An 11,916-nucleotide genomic window follows, 5' to 3' on the forward strand; every position below is an offset into this window, starting at 1 on the left:
CCACATCATGGAAGGTAAGAGGTGGGGAGACCCAGTTCTGGGTAGAAAAGAATCATGGATGCTGCAGAGGGGATGGAGCATTGATCTTGGAGAGAGAGGAGAGAAAGAGAGAGAGAAACCGAGAAAAAGCAGCACACAGGGAATTGCACAAGAGAAACACATCCCCCCAAAAATCAACTGGAAAAACTAGAGCAGCTGATTATCCGTGTTTTTATAAGCAGTGGAGCTCAATGTCTGAGGTTTTAGAAGTCCAAGCCACTACCAAGTGGAGATTGGCTGGCATAGGAGTGCTCCTGTGGGGAAGAAGGGAACAGGGCCAGGAGTGGGCAGCATGGTTTGAGGATTCCCTGGGTCACATACTGGGAGAGAAATTTCCCCTTCTTGGAGTGCATTTGGGAGAGGTAGCACAGCTTCTCAGGGGATAAAAGAGCCGGTGAACAGTCGTTAGCATAGAAAGAGACACCTGCTGAGGGGAGCAGACCTTGGTGTAGCTTTTTGCTGCACTTTACCATAAATTCAAAGCCCCAGCATGGTAGTGCAACTGCTTCTCTGGGACTAACTGATATCAGCCACAGCATGAGAAGATCCTCCCCCAGAGAATCAGCCCAGGTCCATACCTCACAGATCTCTAAAATTTGGAGTTTAGAAATTGCTGCCTTCCTGAGATCAAACACAGGAGTACTGTGTCGCCTGGCAGACAGTCAGCTAGGACACAGCCAGGGTAAAAGCAGGTATCTGACAGAATCCAGGAACACAAGAAAGAGATTGTTCACTCTTCTTGTGAGGGTTTCCTGAACAGTGGCAAGTGTGAATTCCCCACTTTGGGAACATGAGAGCGGGGCGTCACCATTTTCCCCATCCCCAACACTGACAGACTTCAGTGAGCAACCCAGCACCCCCAATGGAAGCTGGAACCACTTACACCCAGGTCCACCCTCTGCACCCTGCAGGTGCATTTTTACTAGGACAAGTTGGCCTAAGAACCAGGACAGCAGTCCCTTCCTAGAAGACCATATGATTAAACTCATATTTGAAAGTTAAGAACCAAAACAGATGAACATAGGGGAACGGGGAAAAAGAGAGAGGAAAGCAAAACCATAAGAGACTCAACTATAGAGAACAAATCGGGTTGATGGAGGGAGGTGGTTAGGGGTAGGCTAAATGGGTGACGGGTGTTAAGGAGGGCACTTGTGATGAACACTGGGTGTTTTATGTAAGTGATGAATCACTAAATTCCACAGCTGAAACCAATTTTTACATATAGGTTAATTAACCAGAATAAAATAAAAACTTGGAATCAAATAAATAAATAAATAAATAAGAAAATCCCAGTGACTGAAATGACAACAATCTTCAAAGCCTGAGACTTTTTGTCTGAAAATCAACTTCAGACCATAAAATTCCAACAGAGAAAGGAATCTTTTGTGCAGGACTTGCTTCTGCTTTGGGAGGAGAAGCGTGCAAGTCTCAACGACACAGACCTTTTAGACATCAAATATACTTAATTTCATCAGCACCAGAAAGTGTGGCATATTTTTCAGATGAGTAAAGAACCAGGTGAAGACACTGACCTTTTTGATATGGAACAATTCAAAAGATCATTTTTAAAAAAATTCTTCAGAGAGCATTTAAAAATGTGAGTCTGCCTCAGAGACGCTGAGGAAAATGCAGTATGGATTCAAGTTGCCTGGGATACGGTATAGAAAGCCAAACCGGTACAAACCTACTTATGTGGTGTATTATTCCCAGATTCCCTATGCCTTCATTTCTTCCTGACAGCTGAAGAGCTTCTGGGTCAGGCACTGATAGCTGGTAACAACCACCATAAGATTGTGAATATGGACCTCAGTGGCCAGCATCTGGGCTCTCTTAAATCTGTTGTTTTTAAACAGTATAATCAGATATTTGAAACTCACTTCTACAAGAAAGAACACTTGAGCTGGATATACACATGGATTCAGTGATCATTCATAAAAACAATAAAGAGGGAGTCAAGGGAGTAACTCAAGAAACTTTTGGAAACTATCCTCAACCAAGACTAGAATTTTCACAAAATAAGCTTGAAATAAAATTCAAAATGACTTAAATGGAGACATCTTGGCTGAGAGAAAAGAACCACTCTGGTGCCTAAAAATGTTCTCTAGCTCACATCTTCTGGACAGGTTGAAATCCTTAGCACCAGCCGGTATTGCAAATGCACCACTTCCTCCATTGCTCACTTGTATATCCAGTAAGGGAATGTATTATTTTAAAATTAGATATCTCTAATAAGAGATATGTGGTTTTGTAAACAGAATACTCCCTTGACTATACTGCATATGCATTTCAGTTAACAGCTAGCTGGATGGCTTCTATTTATAAACTTGTGTTTTAGAAATTCACTCTTGATATTGACAAGTTTAAAATGTTTATATGATTGTTGGGACTGATTCCTTCCTCCTCCACTGTGAACTCCTCTCCCTCCACACCCTGCAAAGCATAGCAATTGTGGACCTTTAAAAAGTGACAAGATGTCCTTTTTCTCACTCCTATCTCTCCTTGATCCTGGAGAGATCATTTTATAATTACTTGTTTCAAGCTAGTTTCAGTTGCTTAAGCCTTGAATCATGGAAAGAAGCAGCAAGAAACTATACTCAACTTGACACTTTCTGGGAAAAATCATAAAAGTGATCCATTTAGAAGGTAGAGCTGTGTCTGTTAAGTTATCCTGGAGGTAGCATATCAGATGATTCAGTTATATAAAATAATAGTTTCATTGCAAATATGATACTGTTCATAATCTGTTTTACCATACATATGACATTCAAATGCAACAACACTTGCTGATTAGGAATCTGGTTACAATGACCAACCACTGTTTTGGATTGATGGCTTTAACCTGCATTAGGGACTGTCAGCAATCCAAAATAGTGGGTGTTAAAACTGTTTAAATTATAACACATCTAATTTGGACTTTGAGTTCCCAAGATTATCTGTGATTGTGATTACTGCTTTTAGTATTAAATACTTGCTGATTTGTGAATAAAGATCTTTAGGAATTGATTTTTTAAAAATGAAAGAAAAGGGGACGGGAGACAAAATGGCAGAGAAGTAGGAGGTGCTGTTTCAACCTGTCCCCTAAAGCAAGCTGATTACCTGTCAAAGAACTCTGATCACCCATGAAATCAGCCTGAGATTAGAATTTTACACTTCTAGATCTCTATGGGGGCAGAAGATGCCAGTGAACAGGTAAAGTGGAGTGGGAACATCGGACTAATATTGGAAGATAAACAAAAGGGGGAGGGAGCCACCAGAAGCAACCCATTGGAAAATAATACCCCAATACAAGACTGCCCTGTGATTGGGGACCAGCATTAAGTTGGAGTCTGGCTGAAAGCACTCAAAAAGAGCAAAAGATCTTAAGGGGAAATTGGTGGGATTGGTCAGGGACAGGGACTTAAGCCCATGGACCCAGGACTGCCACCGCCAGCGAGGAATCAGAGTGCAGCAAAGAAACCAGGTCTTGGTCCCTGAGCCGCCTGTGCACCTGAGAGCATCTGGGTGCTGGTGCCCGTCAGGTAGTCTGGGGTAGACACCATCCAGTGCTCTCTAGAACCACAGCCTTCTGTGCTCTGCAGGTGTGCTGCGCGACAGGACCAGGGTCTGAGTTGCGCCCCACACACTTCCCAGTGAGAGGTGCGTGCAGGCGCCAGCCGGTGCTCTCCAGGACCAGGAGATTCTGAACACTCTCAGCCCAGACCAGAGTGAAAATCTCAGTGCGCTATCTCTGGTTGGAACCTCTCTGGCGGCCCAGACAGCCACAGCTAGTATTTCTCATGGTTTTGGGAACAAGCAGGAGTTCCCATGACCCCAGAGACCATGACTAGGGATGTACTCTGCCAGTGGCAGAGGGAGAATTTATGTGCTCTGGAGCACCCAGAGGGGAACAGACTGAGGCTTCTCTCTGAGATGGAGGACTGGGCACAGTTTGCTTTCCTTTAAACCTCCAAAGAACCACTGAAAGCCACCAAGGGGAGAGAAAACAAATGACCAAACAAACCAAAAAAACCTCCAGAGAACAAAAGCCTGAAAAACCGGTTTCCTCAGAGCCCAGCCCCTTGATGGAGGTAGGAGGACTCAACTCTAGCAAGACTCCCAGAAAAAACATGTGGCAGGCCCCTCCCCCAGAAAGCCAGCCAAAACAAAAACAAAAACAAAAAACAAACAAAAAAACCACACAAGAGGACAACCACCACTACTTCATAGATACGACTTTTATTTTTAATTCATTCCCACTTTTCTGATTCTTTTCATTGTTATTATATAACTTTTTAACCTATTTACCATCACAATGAGATGTTCAGTACATCAAATTCCATAATAACCTTTTAACCTGAACTTTTTTGATACATACACCTGTGTTTTTCATTTGCTTTTCTGTTTTTCTATTTTATTTTATTCTTTTTTAATATTCATATAGAGATAAGCTTCAAGGTAATCCCTTTTCCCCAATCAATGTTACCCCTATATGTAAACCAGTTTTAATTATCTCAGTTGAATCCTTTAACAAAGATTGATATATCTTGATAGATATATCCAGAAGAATCAAAATAACCTTCCTTGCCCACACTGAGAATTTATAACCACCCTCCCATCTTTTTCTTCTGTCAGTGTTTCTGTGTACTTGTTTTTGTTCTGGTAGTATATAAATATTATACTTGGGGTTCATTTTGAGGGGTTCTTTTTATTTATTTTTTTCTCCTCTTGTCACCTACTTTTGTTGGTCATTTTCCTTGTCCATTTTTGTTTGTATACTTTATAAATCTTACCTTTGGGGCCCATTTGGGCTGGGTCTTCTCTTTTATATTTTCTTTTTTTTTTTTTCTTTTTTTCCTGCCCCTCTCTCTCTCTTTCCTTTTTTGTTTTTTTTTTTTTGTTTGTTTTGTTTTGTTTTGTTTTTTTCATTCTTTTTGGTGGGGAATCTCAATTGCTCAGAAGCATTCCAGAGTGCAGCTTGCCTGCACCACATTGATACATCAAGCTACACATCCCCTCAGCCATATCTCGCCAAAATGACTAGGAAGAGGAATGCCCAACATAGGAAAAATTCAGAGACTGAACCCTCTTCATCAGAGCTTTTGGATATGGACATAAACAGTATGTCAGAAAGGGAATTCAGGCTAACAATTATTCAGGCAATAGCTAGGTTGGAGAAAGCCTTTGGTGACAAGATGGAATTGATTAGGGCAGAAGTGAAAGCCATCAGAGATGACATTAACAATGCTCTCAGTGAGTTCCAATAGAACCTAAATTCTCTAAAACCTAGGGTAACTGAGACAGAAGATAGAATTAGTGATCTGGAGGACAAACTGATAGAGAAAAAGGATCAGGAGGAAGCCTGGAATAAACAGGTTAGAAGTCATGAAAACAGAATTAGGGAAATAAATGATGCCATGAAACATTCCAACATCAGAATAATTGGAATCCCTGAGGGGAAAGAGAAAGAACGAAGACTAGAAGATATAGTTGAACAAATTCTCCATGAAAATTTTCCCAATTTGGAGAATGGAACCAGCGTTCGTGTACTAGAGGCAGAAGGGTCTCCCCCTAAGATCACAGAATCTAGAAAGACCTCGAGACACATGATTGTGAAAATGATGAATCATAATTTTAGACAGGAGCTCTTGAAAGCAGCTAGGGGGAAGAGTATCCTTATATACAGAGGAAAGCCTATCAGAATAACATCAGACCTGTCCACAGAAGCCTGGAAAGCCAGAAAGGGTTTGCAAGATGTATTCAAGGCACTAAATGAGAAGAACATGCAACCAAGAATACTTTATCCAGCAAGACTCACATTCAAAATGGATGGAGCGATAAAGAGCTTCCAAGTCAGGAAAAGGTTAAAAAAGTATGTGACCACCAAGCCGGCACTGCAAGAAACATTAAGGGGAGTTCTATAAAAGAGGAAAAAACCCAAGAATATCATTGAACAGAAAATATATGGAGACAATCTATAGAAATACAGACTTCACAGGTAACACTACGTCAATAAAAACATATCTCTCAATAATCACTCTCAAGGTGAATGGCCTAAATGCATCCATAAAATGGCACAGGGTTGCAGATTGGATAAAATGACAGTACCCATCCCTATGTTGTCTACAAGAGACCCATTTTGAACCTAAGGATACATACAGACTGAAAATGAAGGGATGGAGAAGCATCTTTTATGCCAATTGGCCTCAAAAGAAGGATGGGATAGCGATTCTCATATCAAATAAATTAGATTTTAAACTAAAGACTGTAGTCAGAGATACAGAAGGACACTACATAATTCTTAAAGGGTCTATCCACCAAGAAGATCTAACAATTGTAAATATTTATGCCATCAGTATGGAAGCAGCCAACTACATAAGACAACTGTTAATCAAGATAAAGAATAATGCTGATATGAATAAATTAATAGTAGGAGACCATAACACACCACTCTCAGCAGTAGACAGATCATCCAAGCAGAAAATCAATAAAGAAACAAGAGCATTGAATGACACATTGGACCAGATGGGCCTCATAGATATACACAAAACATTCCACCCTAAAACAACAGAATACTCATTCTTCTCGAGTGCAAATGGAACCTTCTCCAGAACAGACCACATAGTGGGTCACAAATCAAGGCTCAACTGATACCAAAAGATTGAGATTTCTCCCTGCATATTCTCAGATCACAATGCTTTGAAACTGCAGCTCAACCACAAGGAGAAGTTTGGAAGGAATTCAAACACCTGGAAGCTAAAGACCACCTTGCTTAAGAATGCTTGGATCAACCAGGAAATCAAAGAAGAACATAAAAAATTCATGGAAACCAATGAGAATGAAGACACTTTTGTCCAAAACCTATGGGATACAGCAAAGGCGGTCCTCAGGGGGAAATACATAGCCATCCAAGCCTCCCTCAGAAAAATTGAAAAATTCAGAATACACCAGCTGTCTCTACACCTTAAAGAACTGAAGAATCAAAAACAAATTAAGCCAATTCCAGACACAAGAAGGGAAGATTAGAGCAGAGACCAATGAGATAGAAACTAGAGATCCAGTAGAAGGGATCAATGAAATTAAAGCTGGTTTTTTGAGAGAATCAATAAGATCGATAAACCATTGGCCAATGAGAGAAGGCCCAAATTAATAAAATTATGAATGAAAAGGGAGAGATCACAACTAACACCAAGGAAAAGAAACAATCATCAGAAATTATCAGCAACAGTTATATGCCAATAAGTTAAGCAACCTAGATAAAATGGATGCATTCCTGGAAAACTATAAACTTCCAAACTAAACCAGAAAGAAATTGACAACTTGAATAGACTGATATCTAGTAACGAGATTGAAGCAGTGATCAAAAACCTCCCAAAAAAACAAGAGCCCAGGACCTGAGAGATTCCCTTGAGAATTCTACCAAACTTTCAAAGAAGAAATAACACCAATTCTCCTGAAGCTGTTTCAAAAAATAGAAACAGAAGGAAAACTTCCAGACTCTTTACGAAGCCAGCATTACCCTTATCCCCAAACCAGGCAAAGACCCCACCAAAAAGGAGAATTTCAGACCAATATCCCTGATGAAAATGGATGCTGAGATTCTCAACAAGAACCTAGCTCATAGGATCTAGCAATACATTAAAAAGATTATCCACCATGACCAGGTGGGATTCATCCCTGGGTTGCAAGGATGGTTCAACTTTCGCAAATCAATCAATGTGATAAAACAAATCAATAAGGGAAGAGAGAAGAACCACATTGTCCTCTCAATTGATGCAGAAAACGCATTTGACAAGATACAGCATCCATTCCTGATTAAAACGCTTCAAAGTATAGGGATAGAAGGAACATTTCTGAACTTCATAAAATCTATCTATGAAAAACCCACAGCAAATATCATCCTCAATGGGAAAAAGCTGATAGCCTTCCCTTTGAGATCAGGAACACGACAAGGATGCCCACTCTCACCACTCTTGTTCAACATAGTATTAGAAGCCCTAGGAACAGCAACAGCAACAAAAAAGAGAAATAAAAAGTATTCAAATTGGCAATGAAGAAGTCAAACTCTCTCTCTTCGCAGATGACATAATACTTTATATGGAAACCCCAAAAGACTCTACCCTCAAGATACTAGAACTCATACAGCAATTCAGTAATGTGGCAGGATACAAAATCAATGTACAGTAATCAGTTGCTTTCTTATACACTAACAATGAAAATACAGAAAGGGAAATGAGAGTATCAATTCCATTTACTATAGCACCAAGAACCATAAGATACCTGGGAATAAACCTAACCAAAGAGGTAAAGGATCTGTACTCGAGGAACTACAGAACACTCATGAAAGACATTGAAGAAGACACAAAAAGATGGATGACCATTCCATGCTCATGGATTGGAAAAAGAAACATTGTTAAAATGTCTATACTGCCTAGAGAAATCTATACTATATTTACCCCAATGATACAGATGTAGTGAAAAGAAGGGTCATCTGTACCCCAATGTTCATAGCAGCAATGGCCAGAGTCGCCAAACTGTGGAAAGAACCAAGATGCCCTTCAACGGACAAATGGATAAAGAAGATGTGGTCCATATACAATATGGAGTATTACGCCTCCATCAGAAAGGATGAATACCCAACTTTTGTATCAACATGGATGGGACTGGAAGAGATTATTTTGAGTGAAATAAGTCAAGCAGAGAAAGTCAGTTATAATATGGTTTCACTTATTTGTGGAGCATAACAAATAACACAGAGGAGATGGAGAGCAGAGGGGAGTTTGGGGGAAATTGGAGGGGAAGATGAACTATGAGAGACTATGGACTCTGGTAAACAATCTTAGGGTTTTGAAGGCGCGGGGGGTGGGAGGCTGGGTGAGTCTGGTGGTGGGTATTATGGAGGGCACATATTGCATGGAGCACTTGGTGTGGTACATAAACAATGAATTCTGGTACACTGAGAAGAAATTTTTTAAAAAATAAATTAAAAAAATAAAATAATAATAATAATAAATGAAAGAAAAAAAGGAAAAAGTAAATGGAGTCATAGAAGAAAAAGCCAATTTTGGATATGGTGACACCACCACTGTTTAGGGAGGTTTGATGTATGAAGACATAACATAAATTAGGAATCTGATTGCGATGACCAATCACTGATTTAGATTTATGGCTTGCATCTACATTAGGTACTATCAGCAATCCAAAATAGGTGTTAAAACTGTTCAAATTATAACACACCTAATTTTGACTTTTAGTTCCAAAGATTATCTGTGACTGTGATTACTGCTTTTAGTATTAAATATCACTGCCAACAGTGAAAAGATCTGTGGACATAAAGTATAAAATTTACATTCATCGTGGGTGCCTGGGTGGCTCAGTGGGTTAGGCCGCTGCCTTCGGCTCAGGTCATGATCTCGGGGTCCTGGGATCGAGTCCCGCATCGGGCTCTCTGCTCAGCGGGGAGCCTGCTTCCCTCTCTCTCTCTGCCTGCCTCTCTGTCTACTTGTGATCTCTCTCTGTCAAATAAATAAATAAAATCTTTAAAAAAAATTTACATTCATCTTTATCCACATTTCCCAGTGGAGCCCCTGGCCCTGAGAATGTTTAATACTTCCTACGATACAAGATACACCATGATGTGACTTCAACTGTTTTCTAGATAAACTCTACCACATAACAAAGTGATCCTCAAATTATTGTCACCCTGGATAATATTCTCTCTGGAAATGCTGTGAAAACCAAATGAAGGGACTAAACAAAATAAACAGTATACTCCACTCATTTTAAACCTATTATCTTGTTTCCATGAGGTTTCCCAGGTTACATAGGTCCTGTACTAGAGTGCATGAACTAATGTCAATTATTATTTTCCAATGCTGTTCAAAAATTAATAAGGCAAAATACTAGAACTCACTTGGCTTTCTTGCAAGACATAGCTATTCTTTCTTTTCCCTCTAGCCACTTGTCTGCAACTGAAGGTCTTATTTCTCTGAGCATTTCATTCCAACTTACACTATGAACCAGAGAAGGCCTAAGAGAAGGTTTTAAAGGTAAGGTTAATATTGTCCCAGTTTTCTTTTTTAATTAACATATAACATTATTTGCCTTAGGGGTACAGATTTGTGAATCATCAGTCTTATACAATTCATAGCACTCACCATAGCACATACCCTCCCCAATGTCCATAACCCAGCCACCCTATCCCTCCCCCCACTTCCCATGTCCCAGTTTTTCTTAATCCCTTTTCCTGTCCTCTCAGAGACTTATGAGCCTTCTATTCTCCAGCTTCTTCACCAACTTCTTTCAAAATATGATCTGTTCCTAAATTTTATCTTTGAGTGCTAGAATGGTAAATAAATTTTATCTTGTGTAACAACTCTAAATTTTTAGTAGTAGCTACCTGAAATGCTATGTAAAGGATAATGGGACTGTATACAGTTGTTTTGAGTTATGGAAAGAATAGTGGGCTACTATAAGAATGAAAATCAATAATTCAATGGCTTAAACAAATACTCTCTTTCCTACATGACACCCCTAATGCAGAAAATTCAAGTCAGGGGGGCAACTCTATTTCTTAGTCATTCAGGGACTTATTTTCTTACCAAGTAACTGTACTTTCATCTCATAGGGAATGATTGTCATTGTATGGTTGAAGGTAGCGTAGGTTGAAGGTAGTTATTACGTCTATGTTGCAGGTGGTGGGAAGAGGTGAGAGAGTGGAAAGGTAATAATACACTAAGTCTTAAGAGCCAGGTCCAGAAATAGCACACATCACTTCCACCCACATTTCAATGGTTATAACAATCATACATGGAAGTGCAAAGGAGGCTGGAAATTGTAGTCCAGCTGAGCAGCCACATGTCAAGCAAGAAGGGAAGATTGTATTTTTTCAGGCAATTAGCAGTCTCTTGGGACTAAGCCTACCAGAATTAAGTGCCAAAACTTTAATACTATCTGCCATAGGTTGGAAGAACCTGACGTGTGGTGTTTTTGTACCTGCACCCAATATAACAGCAGTGCTTTGCCCATAGGTGATGCTCAACAAATATCTGGTAGGGAAATCAGAGGGGGAGATGAACATGAGAGACTATAGAAACTCTGAGAAACAAACTGAGGATTTTGGGGGGGGGGGGTAGCCTGGTGATGGGTATTAAGGAGGGCATGTATTGCATGGACCACTGGGTGTTATACACAAACAGTATTTCATGGAATACTACATCAAAAACTAAAATGTACTGTATGGTGACTAACATGATACAATAAAAAGATAGTCCCTGTTTGTCACATATTAAAGATTCAAAGACTTATCTCTAAATAATGGAATTTCAGACATCAGTTACCAAGAAGGGGAAATACAGGCTTGAGAAATAAGGCCTTCTTGTACCTTGGAAGTCACACCACATAGGCTATATAGCTATAGCTCTGCCTATATAGCTATATATATATAGCTATACTATATAGCTATACTATATAGTTACTACAGCTATACTATATAGCTCTGCCTATATGAAAGGCTAACTCTGTAAAAGTGAGATTATGGTGTTCCAGGGATATCAGGAAATATCAGGAAATGGACAGGCAGAACTTGACAAGGTAAAGCTGTAAACACTAAGGTGAGAAAGAATCAGAATACAGACAAGGGTTATAAAGTCAACTAAATAGCATTGGTATCTGGTTAATCGGCCAATTAGATAAATGTGCACTCTCCTCCCTACCAAATTAACATGTTTTGGGCCTCTACGATATACAAGCCCTTGCTTGATAACAGGGTCTTTCTGTGGCCTGCTATTCTAAAGACTGCACTTAAGAATATGTAAGAATAGAGACTACTTCAGCTAGCAGGAGATCAACTAGATCGCTTATCTAAAGATTGCAAACACCTGCAAATCCATCCTCAGATCG

General features: G+C 39.8%; 1 pseudogene; it reads left to right on the forward strand.

Annotated features, from left to right (window-relative positions):
* Window positions 1-576: 576 nt before the first annotated feature.
* LOC131820982 (centromere protein N-like) lies at window positions 577-2,268 on the forward strand (annotated as a pseudogene).
* Window positions 2,269-11,916: the final 9,648 nt, after the last annotated feature.

Source organism: Mustela lutreola, chromosome X (genome assembly GCF_030435805.1).
Source record: "Mustela lutreola isolate mMusLut2 chromosome X, mMusLut2.pri, whole genome shotgun sequence".
Taxonomy (NCBI): Eukaryota; Metazoa; Chordata; class Mammalia; order Carnivora; family Mustelidae; genus Mustela; species Mustela lutreola.